This window comes from Dermacentor andersoni, chromosome 8 (genome assembly GCF_023375885.2).
Source record: "Dermacentor andersoni chromosome 8, qqDerAnde1_hic_scaffold, whole genome shotgun sequence".
NCBI classification, from domain to species: Eukaryota; Metazoa; Arthropoda; class Arachnida; order Ixodida; family Ixodidae; genus Dermacentor; species Dermacentor andersoni.
In genome coordinates this window covers 2,141,981-2,157,463 of record NC_092821.1, presented here as the reverse complement: position 1 = coordinate 2,157,463, position 15,483 = coordinate 2,141,981, and positions in this window count along the sequence as shown.

Sequence of the window (15,483 nt, the reverse complement as noted above, 5' to 3'; positions counted from 1 at the left end):
ACCAAGGTGGCAACGCGGGGATAATTTGAATTTTGCAGGGTGTAATATCCCTGCAGCTTGACCACATTGGGGCCAATTTCCTGCAGGCATATTACATCTGGTTGGATTGGTGCACCGTTTATATAGTTTTGGAGTGCGGCTGCGCGCTTGTGAAAGGTGCGGCGATTCCATTGCCAAATCTCTAATTGTTCCGCACTTTTCAATTCAGTTTGAGCCATGATGTACGAGAGCCTCCGCGTCGTCCCCCCCGCAGGGGCGTCTGCGTCAGCAGGCGTTTGGTGTGTTGCGACACCACGGACCCGAGCACACGAGGGTTGGACCCTCCCGCGTGTAGCCGTGCGCGGCTTAGCCGTGTCCGGGGAAAGGGGGATCCTGGGGGTTGAGCCGATGCCGGGTGTCCGGACCTTTAGGGCCCCCCGGCGGAGGCAACACACCTCTTTGGCCTCTGCTTCACGTAGACGGCACCCCCGGACTGACCCACCCGGGGGAAATCGGTAGTTGCCTTTTCCTGTCTCTCTCTCCCTACAACCTTCGTCTTTTTCTTACTTTCCACCTTTCCTGTCTCCTTCTCATTTCTTTATTACTTCCGACCTTCCTGGCAGCAAGGGTTAACCTTGTGTGAGTAGCCAACCTTGGTTATGCCATATTGGGTTATAGTGGCAACGTACAGCTGGCGTTTGCAGGCCCTGTTTTTCAGGCCCTGCAGCGTCCCCTTGTTGGACTCCATGGTGGGTGGCTGGCGTTGCTGCCGAAAACTACACGTCCACACATGGCTACTTCCTTCCCTCCACTACTTGATCGCCCTCAGAAAAGAGGGCGCACCGATGAAGTCTTCCAATTTTTTGGCCGCCAAAAAGAATCCTTCCCGCGCTTCCATGTTATCCATTCTGCAAAACCAGATAAACCAGTAAGAACTATCTCACCCTTCCTTGTCTCGAAGTCATTGACTGAAGCCTTTGGTCCTGGATATAAGGCGTCGAGGATGGCAAGCGGGGATCTCCTCTTGGAGCTCCACGATCAAAAACAATATGAAAAATTGTCAACACTAGTGTCATTTGGGGAAACCCAAATAATTATAACCCCGCACCGCACGATGAACACCACCCGTGGTGTTGTCTCTGATGATGACTTGATGGAGCTCACTGAGGCTGAACTCTTGGAGGGCTTCAGTGACCAGAATGTAATAAATGTTAAACGAATTAACATGAGGCGAGATGGAAAAGAGATCAAGACGAAACACCTGATACTCACCTTCGGCTCAAGTGTCCTTCCCGAGTCTATCGAAGCCGGTTATATCAAACTTCGTGTTCGGCCATACGTTCCCAATCCTCTCAGATGCTTTAAGTGCCAACGCTTCGGCCACAGTTCACAGAACTGTCGAGGCCGGCTGACTTGTGCCAAGTGCAGTGACAAAGAACATTCTTCCGAAACGTGCCAGAACACTCCACATTGTGTTAACTGTGATGGCGAGCACGCCGCGTACTCGCGGTCGTGCCCTGCCTGGAAAAAAGAAAAGGAAATCGTTACAATCAAAGTCAAAGAAAACATAACTTTCAAGGAGGCACGGAGGCGGGTATCATACCTGCCCAAGAAAACCTTTGCCGATGTGGCGCGTCAGGGGGCAGCGTCACAACGGCCTCCGGCGGCTGTCCGGCTCACAAGCAGTGAGTCGCCTGTCACGCCATCTGCCCCCACGGTGGTTGCAGCTAGCGCTGCTCCGCCAACAGAGCAGACGGAGCCATTGACCCCGAAGGTGGGCGCAGCCGAGGCTGCCCCAACCTCCGAGGCCCCCTCCAGCGCTGGCAGCGGCCAGCGCAGCCAAATCCCTCTGGGAGCCCCATCGACCTCCGGGCTGGTGGGCGCAGGGGTCTTGCCCTCCAAGGCGGGACTCCCTCTGAGAACTTCCCGCTCGCAAGAGCACGTGTCCGGCGCCTCACAAGAGGCAATGGACACCACACCTATCCTCAAGGCGCACCAGGCGCCTAAGGAGCGTCGAGAATCACTCGAACGCTTCAAAAAGAACAAAACACCTATTACAGGGCCTCGAAAGGGCTCTGTAATATAAGGCATCTTTCCGTTTCCGTAAACACAGCACCAATTTACCTTAAACATGGATACACAAATCATTCAATGGAACATCAGAGGTCTCCTTAGAAACCTTGATGATTTGCAAGAACTCATCCACAAACATAATCCAAAAGTGCTGTGTTTACAGGAAACACACTTAAAATCTAAACACACAAACTTTCTCCGTACGTATGTTACGTTTCGCAAAGATCGCGATGATGCCGTCGCATCATCGGGTGGTGTCGCGATTCTTACTCATAGAAGTATTGCGTGTCAACCTCTACAGCTACAAACGCCCCTTGAAGCAGTGGCGGTCCGAGTTGTCCTACTAAACAAACTCATCACCATTTGCTCCCTTTACATACCCCCGCATTACCAACTGAACAAACATGAATTTCACTCCTTGATCGATCAATTGCCAGAACCTTATGCTCTTCTTGGCGATTTCAATGCGCACAGCTCCCTGTGGGGCGACTCTCGTATAGATGCGCGAGGTCGCCTTGTTGAGCAGTTCCTTTTTTCTTCTGGAGCGTGCCTTCTCAATAAGAAAGAACCCACATATTACTCTCTTGCAAACCGATCCTTTTCGTCAATAGATCTTAGTATAGTCTCCCCGTCTGTACTGCCTGAACTTGAATGGGAAGTTACCGACAACCCTTACGGTAGCGACCACTTCCCTATACTGCTAAGATCATATAAAGAAAACGAATATCCACCACACGCTCCTAGGTGGAAGATTGAGACAGCTGATTGGGAGAAATTTCGATCTCTAACTAGTATCTCATGGGCTGACCTGTCTTCGTTAGGAATTGACGCTGCAGTCGAGTTTTTTACAGCATTCATATCAGATGTCGCATTTAAATGCATATCAGAAGTAAAAGGCTTGGCCTGCAAACGACGTGTCCCATGGTGGAACGACGATTGTAGGATCGCTCGTAAAAAACAGAACAGGGCGTGGGGGTTGCTACGCGCTTCTCCCACTGCAGAGAATCTAGTCAACTTTAAAAAAGTAAAATCCGAAGGCAGGCGAACCCGCCGACAGGCCAGACGAGAAAGTTGGCAAAAGTTCCTATCGAGTATTAACTCGTTCAGAGATGAGGCGAAAGCCTGGAACAGGGTCAATAGGATAAGAGGGCGACAAGCACATGCACTCCCTTTGGTAAACACAGAAGGCGATACCCTACAAGATCAGGCGGACTCACTTGGGGAGCACTTTGAGAGCGTGTCAAGTGCCAACCATTACTCGCAATCCTTTCTCAAATATAAACAAATAGAAGAATGTAAGCCACTCATGAGAAAATGTCAACAGTATGAACCATACAACTGTCCTTTTAGCATTGCCGAGTTGAGAGCTGCCTTGAGTGCATGCAAGAGCTCTGCACCGGGATCTGACAGGATCATGTATGAAATGATCAAAAACTTACATAAAGACACCCAAGTTACACTAGTCACACTTGTCAACACCATTTGGGCTGCGGGATACCTCCCGACTGCATGGAAAGAAGCTATAGTGATCCCGGTTTTGAAACAAGGCAAAGATCCTTCCTCAGTGGCAAGTTACCGCCCGATAGCCCTGACAAGTTGCCTTTGTAAGGTATTTGAAAAAATGATCAATCGCCGTCTCGTGCATCTCCTAGAGTCCAGGAAAATGCTTGACCCATTTCAGTGTGGTTTTCGGGAAGGGCGATCTACAACCGATCATCTTGTGCGCATCGAAGCGAGCATTCGCGATGCATTCGTGCACAAGCAATCTTTCTTATCTGTATTTCTGGATATGGAAAAAGCGTACGACACAACCTGGCGGTACGGAATCCTGCGCGATCTTTCCGCGATAGGTATCCGCGGCAATATGTTAAATATTATAGAGAGCTACCTAGAGAACCGTACATTTCGAGTGAAAATAGGTCCTGCACTGTCGCGTACATTCATACAGGAAACTGGGGTACCCCAGGGTGGCGTACTCAGCTGCACGCTCTTTGTCGTCAAAATGAACACGCTTCGTGCATCTTTACCACCAGCTATTTTCTACTCCGTCTACGTAGACGATATACAGATAGGATTCAAATCCTGCAATCTCACTGTTTGCGAGAGACAGGTACAGCATGGTTTGAACAAGGTGTCACAGTGGGCAGAGAAAAACGGATTTAAAATCAATCCTCTAAAGAGTTCTTGTGTGCTGTTCACAAGGAAGAGAGGCCTAGTTCCGGATCCTTGCTTACAAATGTGTGGACAACAGATACCAGTAAACAAAGAGCACAAATTTCTAGGTGTCACACTTGACGACAAACTCACTTTCGTCCCCCACATTAAACATCTGAAAGAAAAGTGTCTAAAAACAATGAACATAATCAAACTTCTATCCCAGACTACGTGGGGTAGTGACAGAAAGTGCTTAATGAACCTCTATAAAAGCCTCATTCGATCACGACTAGACTATGGTGCCGTGATTTATCACTCTGCCGCCCCAAGTGCGCTAAAAATGCTAGACCCTATTCACCATCTAGGTATCCGCTTAGCCACGGGCGCTTTCAGAACGAGTCCCATACAAAGTTTATATGCAGAATCGAATGAGTGGTCACTTCATATCCAGAGAACATACATCAGCCAAACATATTTTTTGAAAGCCCACTCTAATCCTCAACATCCGTGTTATAATACCGTTAACGAGATGACATACGCTACACTCTTTCGCAATCGTCCCTCCGTAAGACAGCCTTTCTCGCTGCGTGTGAGGGAGCTTAGTGAAGAAATGCAAGTTCCACTCCTCGAGCTTCGCCTAATGCATCCAGCCAAGCTGCTACCTCCTTGGGAGTGGCAGCTGATACAATGCGACACATCTTTCATTCAACTTACAAAGCACGCTTCAGACATTGAAATCCAAATGCATTTCCGGGAACTCCAACACAAACACTCCTGCACGGAGTTCTACACAGACGCATCGAAGTCGCACGACGGGGTGTCCTATGCAGCCGTCGGCCCATGCTTCTCGGAATCCGGCGTACTGCATCGGGAAACTAGTATCTTTACGGCTGAAGCCTACGCAATATTATCGACCGTGAAGCATATAAGGAAATCAAAACTCAAAAGATCAGTTATATATACAGACTCCCTAAGTGTCGTAAAGTCTTTGATATCGTTCTGTAAGCACAAAAATCCTGTTATAATTGAACTCTATTCCGTGTTATGTAAGGCATATGTATCTAACCAGCATGTGATTATTTGCTGGCTGCCTGGCCATAGGGGCATCCAGGGTAACGTTCTAGTGGACCAGATGGCCACATCAATTTCATTGAATGCAGTTAATCCTACTGCTTCAGTCCCTGTCACAGACCTGAAGCCTCTGTTAAGAAGGAAACTACGAAACCACTGGCAACGCATGTGGGACGAAGAAATAAATAATAAACTGCATGTAATAAAGCCACAATTAGGTTTCTGGCCTCCTGTAACAAAATCCCGCCGGACAGATGTCCTCTTCTGCCGTCTAAGAATAGGACACACTTTTGGAACACATAACTTTTTACTCACGGGAAACGAGCCTCCAACCTGTGGTAGATGCGGGGAGAGGCTGACAGTCCTCCACGTTCTACTGGAGTGTCGGGAAGCCGAATCTGAAAGAAGGAAACATTTTCTCTTAGCATACCGGCAGCACATCCCCCTTCATCCTGTTATGTTACTTGGCCCAGAACCACTCTTTGACACCAATGCAGTCTTAAGTTACCTGAAAGATGTTGTATTGCATGTTGTTAGCCCGACATGTTCGTAGCGTCTCCTCTCTTCAGAGGATGGCGCTGTGATAGTTCTCTCGTATAGCACGTGCCTCTAGGCCCTTGTGTTTCAAGGGCTCCGGCGAGGCAACAGTGCTCCAGCTATTTTTACCATCTCATATATTTTCAATTCTATGTCATTCTTTTACGATGGATTTTAATGTTCATAGTATTCGTCATTAGTCACCGCCATAATTTTATATCACGTAGATTTTATGCACTTTACAGCAACTATTTTTAGGCCACTTTACAGCCAAGCCACATCTCCATAATACATCGTCAACATCACCACTTGTCATGGCGCTCTTTGGCCACACCTGGCCCTTGCGCCATTAAACACCACATATCATCATCATCCGCGTCGTCCCGACCCGCCTTCGATGATTTATGGGTGATTGGAGTAGCAAGAGGACGCTGATTAATTGCTCTCTACAAGCCTTCCACAGTCTCGTTTACATATTGTTTCTGGATTCTTAATTCCTCGCCGATGAGTGATCTTATGTCTGACATGAAATTCGTGAAAAGATCGTGGAGATTCGCAATGCTACTCCTATTTTCTTGGACTTGGTTCTGGATCTGTTTTATAAGGTTGTGCGTGTGCGTGGGGATGCCAAGAAGTTCATCATCTCTTCCCTCGCCTACTTCCATTTCCCTTTCTTGGGTGGGATGTATTTGTGTCTCGTGCCAGTTAGTCTTGACCGCCGAGCCAGAGACCTGCAGCGTTTAACTGTGTTTTCGAACTTATTTTGCAATGAGGAGATTGCCATTTGGAATTCTTGACGCTCTGCCTGCATTTGGACCTTAAGCTGTGTAATTTCTAGGGTTAGTTTATTGTTATCTATGATTTTTCTATGTTGCTGATTGTCTGTTATTGGAGCACTAGGAGACACGACCCCCGCCAAGCTCACCTGATTGTTTCGTCGGTTGGCAGCTTCTCCTTCTGCTCCGGTTGCGGTCTGGGGGGGGGGGGGGGGTTGTCCTCATGTCGTTTTTGTTGGCCGTGGTGTTTTTGAGGTTTGGTTTCCAAAGGGTGTCCTCGGGTTTGTTGGCTTTGGTTTGGCGTGCCCTCGATGGTGGTCTTGATCCTGATGGTGATCTTGATCGGCACTTCCTTCGACTCATCGATTCCTCCCGTTCCGAGCTGAACCATCGGGTGTGTCTCTGTTGCTCGATTTCGGGGAAGTATTTTTTCGAATTAATCCATTCCGATTTCCGTCGAGGTTGCTCGATTCGAGAAATTCGGGGGGCGATGTTCTTTAGCTTCTTTCTGCATGAACTGTCGCCTGTCGCGTGTTCGTCGCCACAGATGGCACATTTTGGCGAGCACTTGTGCCCCTGATTGGGTTCAGTTGCTCCACATTTGAAAGAGATGCTGATATCGGGTGTTGGGCGCACATCGGTACGATGACCCGTTGAACGGCATATTTTGCAAACCTGGATTGTGGGTTTGTATGGGTTGCAGGTCGCTTCCGCTCCCATGAAGTACACACACCTTGGAAGCACCTTTCCGGTGAAAGTAACTATCGCCTATTTGGACGAGCCCAGCATGCGAGCTTCACACCCTGAGTGCGGATCCGCAGGTTCTCCATTAGTTCCGCCTGAGGTGTTCCGGGTGGTAAGCCGTGAACAATGCCTCGCAACACAGACAACAGCGCTGTTGTCGGTGTCCCTTCACTCGTCCTGTTGTTTAGCGCTGTTTTTTTATTGCTCGTAGTGTTCCCCCAGGCAAGCTCGCTTTCCTGCATCGTATGGTGCTGGTCCTTTGATCTGTCTAGCCTCATGCTGTCGTTTTCTGCATTGTCCTTGCTATCAACACAACGAACACGCCTCTTGGTCCTCGCTGGCGTATAACGTCCTTCCTTGCTGCAATCCTGCAGCTCGGCCTGTGAAGCGGGAGCTAACAGCCGGGAGCGTGCTAAACAGGGACTAAAAGCGCGCAGTTCTTGTTTAGTCCCTGTTTAGCACGCTCCCGGCTGTTAGCTCCCGCTGCAGGGACTAAAAGCGCGCAGTTCTCGGAGAAGAAGAAGTTTGGTTCGACATAGTCGCACTGCTGTCTCGCTCCCTAGTGTTTTCGAATTTTTTCGACGTTTTGTCAAATAGATTTGTCGAAGACGTCGGACGACTCGCCAAGGTACCTTCCCTACCGGAGGCCGGGGGGGCCTTCGCCTCCCGTGGCTTCCATAGGAGCCTGCAGAAGAGCCCGATCTGGCAGCGGCGAGAGCTCCGTCATGACTACGGCTGACCTGACACCGGGCCAGAGGCCACCGACTGACCCTGAGAGCAACCATGACTGTAAGCGATACAAGGCTACAGAAACAGACGACGAGTTTACGCTTATTGACGATTGTGACATAGCTGATATCACAGATCTGGACGATGAAGGCTTGTGCGTCACCGCAAGAAGAGGACCGTCGGAATCCGAGTGATTGTTACGCCTGCCACAGAGGGAGCCGACCTGAAAAAAGTAAATCCCATTGTTCTGTCTACAGAAATTGAAAATATTCTTGGCGCATCGCCAGTTAGCAGCCGATTTACTGCTCAAGGAGCCCTGCTTCTAGATGTACAGACAGAAGAGCACGTGAATTCCCTTCTCAGCAGCAAGTCAATCTCAGGGACTGCAATCTCAGCACGAGTGCCCAATTCGTACCTGCAAAACACGTGCATTATTAGAGGAGTACCGAAGTGGTACACTGACGAGGAACTGTTGCTATACTTAAAACCACAAGGTGTTTACCATGCAGAAAGAGTCGCGCGATGCGTCCAAATTTCCGAATCTGATTGGGAGTCCAGGCGATCCAGCTCCGTGGTTCTTACGTTCACTCCAAATACAGACCGTCCAGAGAAGATCAGCTTGGGCTTCACAAGACACGAGACCATTGACTACGTTGAGACACCACCTCGGTGCTTCAAATGTCCGCGCTATGGACATGTGGCCAAGTACTGCCGTGGTGAGCAGCGGTGTAAGAGATGTGGAGGACAGCACGATTTCAAAACATGCACGTGCAGCGAGAACTCTCTTGGTATCCATTCTGTCACACTAATAGTCCAATGGTTATCTAATCTGCGCATTATATGACCTGCTCGGCGCCATTATTTTTCTCTTAATGTCCATTAGAATATCGTCTATACCCGTTTGCTCTATGATCCAAACTGATCTCTTTCTGTCTCTTAAAGTTATGCCTAGCTTTCTTCGTTCCATCGCTCTTTACGCAGTCCTTAACTAGTTCTCAAGCTTCTTTGTCAGTGTCCAAGTCTCTTGATTTTGGCTTCTAGCGCGAAGTGAAACACGGACACAGAAAGGAGCAGACAGGACGAGCGCTAACTCTCAACTAAAATTTTATTAAAACGAAGAACATATATATAGGTGATTGCAAAAACCGTAGCAAAAGAACATGACAAGGTAAAAAGCATCAGTTTAACATATCAGGGGGTATCGAAGTCAAAGAACAAAAATTACTTCAGATTAGTACACGTATTGCGAAGGTACTAAAATTCGCCATCTAACAGAGACAACGAAGCATGACTGACGCAAGTGTCTCCTAACCTTTTTATGTGGAATGCCTCGATAATTTCCCGCGTGGTTTGGCATCTGTGTCTAGAAAGAATTTTCGTGTCTTCAAAGAAAGGTTTGCAACCACAATCGAAACAATGTGCCGCTAAATGTGATGCATTGGGGTTGTTTAGTGAATGTTTGTGTTCTTTTAGTCTAATGTTAATGCACCTGCCACTCTGTCCAATGTAAGCTTTCCCACACTCGAGTGGAATCTGATAAACTATACCCGTGTTGCAAGGCACTAAAGCGGACACATGTTTAACTCCGCAATCATTTTTTTCTTTTTTTGCCTTCCTGTTCAAGTCTCCTATTTATCAAAGGGCACATGTTAGACAACTTGCGTGGGGCCGAGAAAACGGTACTGACGTCATACCTATTGGCCACATTCCTTAAACCATGGGATAATCTATGTATGTAGGGTACTACAGCAAACTTTGTTTCTTTTTTCTGTTTTTCTTGTTTCCTACCGGGGCTTTTTACCCATTTTACAAGTTTTTCGCAGGTTAGTGATAATAGATGCACTGGATAGCTAGCTTTTCCAAGCCTTTCTATCTGTTGTGAAAAACTTTGTTGCATATTGTGCGGACATGACTTAGTAATGGCAGACCTAAGAGTTGAATAAGCTATCCCCTGTTTAACAAGTTTAGAATGGCAAGAAGAATATTCTAGCAGTGGCTTCATGGCCCTAGGCGAATAATGCCAACAGACATGCTCATCCTGGAACGTTAAGCACAGATCTAGAAACTGTAATTTGTTGTCCTGGATAATCTCTAGCGTGAAACCTAGGCCCCCACCACATTCCCTAAAAACATTTAAATAATCCGTAGCTTTCTTGGTGTAGTTATCGCGAGAACAAAATACCAGATAGTCGTCTACGTATCTAAACGCATGCACCGCCAATTCCTTAAGATTGTTTTGTAGTTTTCTATTAAAGCGACTTAGATAAATGTCACTCAAAACTGGCGCAACCTTAGAACCAATACAAACTCCCGATTTTTGTACATACATAGAACTACCCCATTTTACAACGGCATTCCCTAAGTAAAACAACAAAAGTTCTAAAAAAGATTCCACGGGCATCCCACAGTCCTGAGTAAACCGGAACTCATCATTGTTGAGCGGCAGTGCTTCTTTAACACTACACAGTTGTTCCGATTGCGGAAGCGAATAAATAAGGTCTTTAACATCAACACTGATCGCTGAGCATTTAGCTGGATTATTTTCTGTTAGGAAGGCTACTATTCCTTCCGAATGTCTTATCAGGAAGGGGTCATCAAGACGAACTGAAGACAATACATTATGCAAAAAAGTTGAGACTGTGTACTGCCACGTTCCTTTTTCAGAAATAATGGCTCGAAAAGGAACTTCCGGCTTATGTGTCCTAGCACTAAAAAATATGTCGAGGTGGCGACCCTTGGTATGTTTAACTCCCGACGCGAGGCGCTCCAGACCAAATTTCTCAAGGAAATCAAGTGCAGTTTTTTTTCACTTTCTTTAAATTGGTAATTTTTGGAACAAAATTTTTGTCAATAGCGGTTTTAGCTTTTTGTGCGTACAATTCTTGAGGAAGAACAACAAAGAAACCTTCTTTGTCCGCAGTAACCAACCTAAGCTCATGCTTGACGAAAAACCGCGACACACCAGTTACGTTGTCTGACTTACTGGACTGAGGTACAGTCCTCGCGATGACATCAACGCACTCAGTCACACACCTTGGTCGAAAGTCTTCAGTGACCCAACGAGAAATGGATCTAGACAAGCTGACCTTTTCCGGAGGTGACAGTTCAGGTTCACAGGCAAACTTTGGTCCCTTGCGCAGAGTGCTTTCGATGTTAGCTGGGAGTTGTTGACCGCCGAGCACAAGCACTTTTCCTTGGTCCCGCGTAGTCTTATTCTTTTTCGGTAACGAAAGACGAGCATGGGCCCATAGGAATTCCGTGGCCTGCTCAGCGATCCTAATCAATTCCCGAAAACATCGTCGTTGGCCTTCCGCAGATGGGGCTTTGCCGCACAAAACCAGTAGCCTGTCCCTGAAGAAACGGACCTGCCGCCAGAGTTCCGAGTTCAGGATCCGGGCCATCCTTCTGGAGTGTCCTGTTGAAGGTTTCATGCTTCCAAAGATTGCTTGAATATCCGGAGGGCAAATGCCGGTTCTGCTGTACCATGCCACAGTTCTGGCTTTGCAAACTGCTAGTGCAATCAAAGAAGCAACATTGGCTTCACTAGAAAGGTTAAAGCGTTCACATTGAAAAGAGCCATGTGTACAAGAAATGTAATGCAAAAGGATAGACAGTTGGGCGAGTTGGTACGGTAACATGATTTTGGCTTCTAGCGCGAAGTCATACACGGACACAGAAAGGAGCAGACAGGGCGAGCGCTAACTCTCAACGAAATTTTTACTAAAACGAAGAACATATATATAGGTGACTGCAAAAACCGTAGCAAAAGAACATGACAAGGTAAAAAGCGTCAGTTTAACATATCAGGGGGTATCGAAGTCAAAGAACAAAAATTACTTCAGATTAGTACACGTATTGCGAAGGTACTGAAATTCGCAATCTAACAGAGACAACGAAGCATGACTGACGCAAGTGTCTCCTAATCTTTTTATGCGGAATGCCGCGATAAATTCCCGCGTGGTTTGGCATCTGTGTCTAGAAAGAAATTTCGTGTCTTCAAAGAAAGGTTTGCAACCACAATCGAAACAATGTGCCGCTAAATGTGATGCATTGGGGTTGTTTAGTGAATGTTTGTGTGGTTTTGTGCGGCAAAGCCCCATCTGCGGAAGGCCAACGACGATGTTTTCGGGAATGGATTAGGATCGCAGAGCAGGCCACGGAATTCCTATGGGCCCATACTCGTCTTTCGTTACCGAAAAAGAATAAGACTACGTGGGACCAAGGAAAAGTTCTTGTGCTCGGCGGTCAACAACTCCCAGCTAACATCGAAAGCACTCTGCGCAAGGGACCAAATTTTGCCTGTGAACCTGAACTGTCACCTTCGGAAAAGGTCAGATTGTCTAGATCCATTTCTGGTTGGGTCAAATGAAGACTTTCGACCAAGGTGTGTGACTGAGTGCGTTGATGTGATCGCGAGGACTGTACCTCAGTCCAGTAAGTCAGACAACCTAACTGGTGTGTCGCGGTTTTTCGTCAAGCATGAGCTTAGGTTGGTTACTGCGGACAAAGAAGGTTTCTTTGTTGTTGTTCCTCAAGAATTGTACGCACAAAAAGCTAAAACCGCTATTGACAAAAATTTTGTTCCAAAAATTACCAATTTAAAGAAAGTGAAAAAAAAAAACTGCAATTGATTTGCTTGAGAAATTTGGTCTGGAGCGCCTCGCGTCGGGAGTTAAACATACCAAGGGTCTCCACCTCGACATATTTTTTAGTGCTAGGACACATAAGCTGGGAGTTCCTTTTCGAGCCATTATTTCTGAAAAAGGAACGTGGCAGTACACAGTCTCAACTTTTTTGCATAATGTATTGTCTTCAGTTCGTCTTGATGACCCCTCCCTGATAAGACATTCGGAAGAAATAGTAGCCTTCCTAACAGAAAATAATCCAGGTAAATGCTCAGCGATCAGTGTTGATGTTAAAGACCTTATTTATTCGCTTCCGCAATCGGAACAACTGTGTAGTGTTAAAGAAGCACTGCCGCTCAACAATGATGAGTTCCGGTTTACTCAGGACTGTGGGATGCCCGTGGAATCTTTTTTAGAACTTTTGTTGTTTTACTTAGGGAATGCCGTTGTAAAATGGGGTAGTTCTATGTATGTACAAAAATCGGGAGTTTGTATTGGTTCTAAGGTTGCGCCAGTTTTGAGTGACATTTATCTAAGTCGCTTTAATAGAAAACTACAAAACAATCTTAAGGAATTGGCGGTGCATGCGTTTAGATACGTAGACGACTATCTGGTATTTTGTTCTCGCGATAACTACACCAAGAAAGCTACGGATTATTTAAATGTTTTTAGGGAATGTGGTGGGGGCCTAGGTTTCACGCTAGAGATTATCCAGGACAACAAATTACAGTTTCTAGATCTGTGCTTAACGTTCCAGGATGAGCATGTCTGTTGGCATTATTCGCCTAGGGCCATGAAGCCACTGCTAGAATATTCTTCTTGCCATTCTAAACTTGTTAAACAGGGGATAGCTTATTCAACTCTTAGGTCTGCCATTACTAAGTCATGTCCGCACAATATGCAACAAAGTTTTTCACAACAGATAGAAAGGCTTGGAAAAGCTAGCTATCCAGTGCATCTATTATCACTAACCTGCGAAAAACTTGTAAAATGGGTAAAAAGCCCCGGTAGGAAACAAGAAAAACAGAAAAAAGAAACAAAGTTTGCTGTAGTACCCTACATACATAGATTATCCCATGGTTTAAGGAATGTGGCCAATAGGTATGACGTCAGTACCGTTTTCTCGGCCCCACGCAAGTTGTCTAACATGTGCCCTTTGATAAATAGGAGACTTGAACAGGAAGGCAAAAAAAGAAAAAAATGATTGCGGAGTTAAACATGTGTCCGCTTTAGTGCCTTGCAACACGGGTATAGTTTATCAGATTCCACTCGAGTGTGGGAAAGCTTACATTGGACAGAGTGGCAGGTGCATTAACATTAGACTAAAAGAACACAAACATTCACTAAACAACCCCAATGCATCACATTTAGCGGCACATTGTTTCGATTGTGGTTGCAAACCTTTCTTTGAAGACACGAAAATTCTTTCTAGACACAGATGCCAAACCACGCGGGAAATTATCGAGGCATTCCACATAAAAAGGTTAGGAGACACTTGCGTCAGTCATGCTTCGTTGTCTCTGTTAGATGGCGAATTTCAGTACCTTCGCAATACGTGTACTAATCTGAAGTAATTTTTGTTCTTTGACTTCGATACCTCCTGATATGTTAAACTGATGCTTTTTACCTTGTCATGTTCTTTTGCTACGGTTTTTGCAATCACCTATATATATGTTCTTCGTTTTAATAAAAATTTAGTTGAGAGTTAGCGCTCGTCCTGTCTGCTCCTTTCTGTGTCCGTGTTTCACTTCGCGCTAGAAGCCAAAATCATGTTACCGTACCAACTCGCCCAACTGTCTATCCTTTTCCAAGTCTCTGCCACATATTTCAACACCGGTAAAATGCATTGATTGTATACTTTCCTTTTCAATCATAACGTTAAGCTCCCAGTCAGGAGCTCAGGATGTCTGCCCTATGCGATCCAATCCATTTTTATTCTTCTGTGAGTTTCCTTCTCATGCATCAAGACGGCAAGGGGGGCCAGTTGGTTGGAATTCATGGTAAGGTTCGCTACAGCGCAAAACAAGACAAGGATAAAAGAAGTTATAAAACGACGACACAGCGCTGACTCTCAACTTATATTTTTGTCCACGCTATCAGTTGAGAGTCAGCGCAATGTCGTCGTTTTATCTCTTCTTTTGTCCTTGTCTTGTGTGGCACTGTAACGAACCCTACTATGAATTGCTTCTCATGGTCAGGGTTCCCTATGATTATTTGACCTAGGTAAATGTACTCCGTCACAGACTCTAGAGGCTGACTTGCGTTCTTGAACTGATGTTCCCTTGTCCGGTTATTTATCATTATCTTTGTCTTCTACATGTTAATCTTCAGCCCCACTCTTACACTCTCCCTGTTGAGGTCCTCAATCATTTGTTATAACTTGCCCCCAATGTTGCTGAATAGAAGAATGTCCTCGGCAAACCGAAGGTTGCTGAGGTATTCACCGTCGGTCCTTACTCCTAAACGTTCCCAGTTTAATAGCTTGAATACTTCTTCCAACCATGCTGTGAATAGCATTGGAGAGGTTATGCCTCCTTGTCTGACCCCTTTCTTTATAGGTATCATCCAACTTGTGTAGTATTAAGGTGGCTGTGGAATCTCTGTACATATTTTATTGGGTAGTGACATAAGCGGTCTGTACTCCTTGATTACGCAATGCCTCTATGACTGCTGATATGTCAATTGAATCAAATGCTTCTTTGTAAGCTATGAAAGCCATGTAGAGAGGCTTATTGTACTCTGCGGATTTCTCTATAACCTGATTAATGACATGGATGTGATCTACTGTAGAGTAT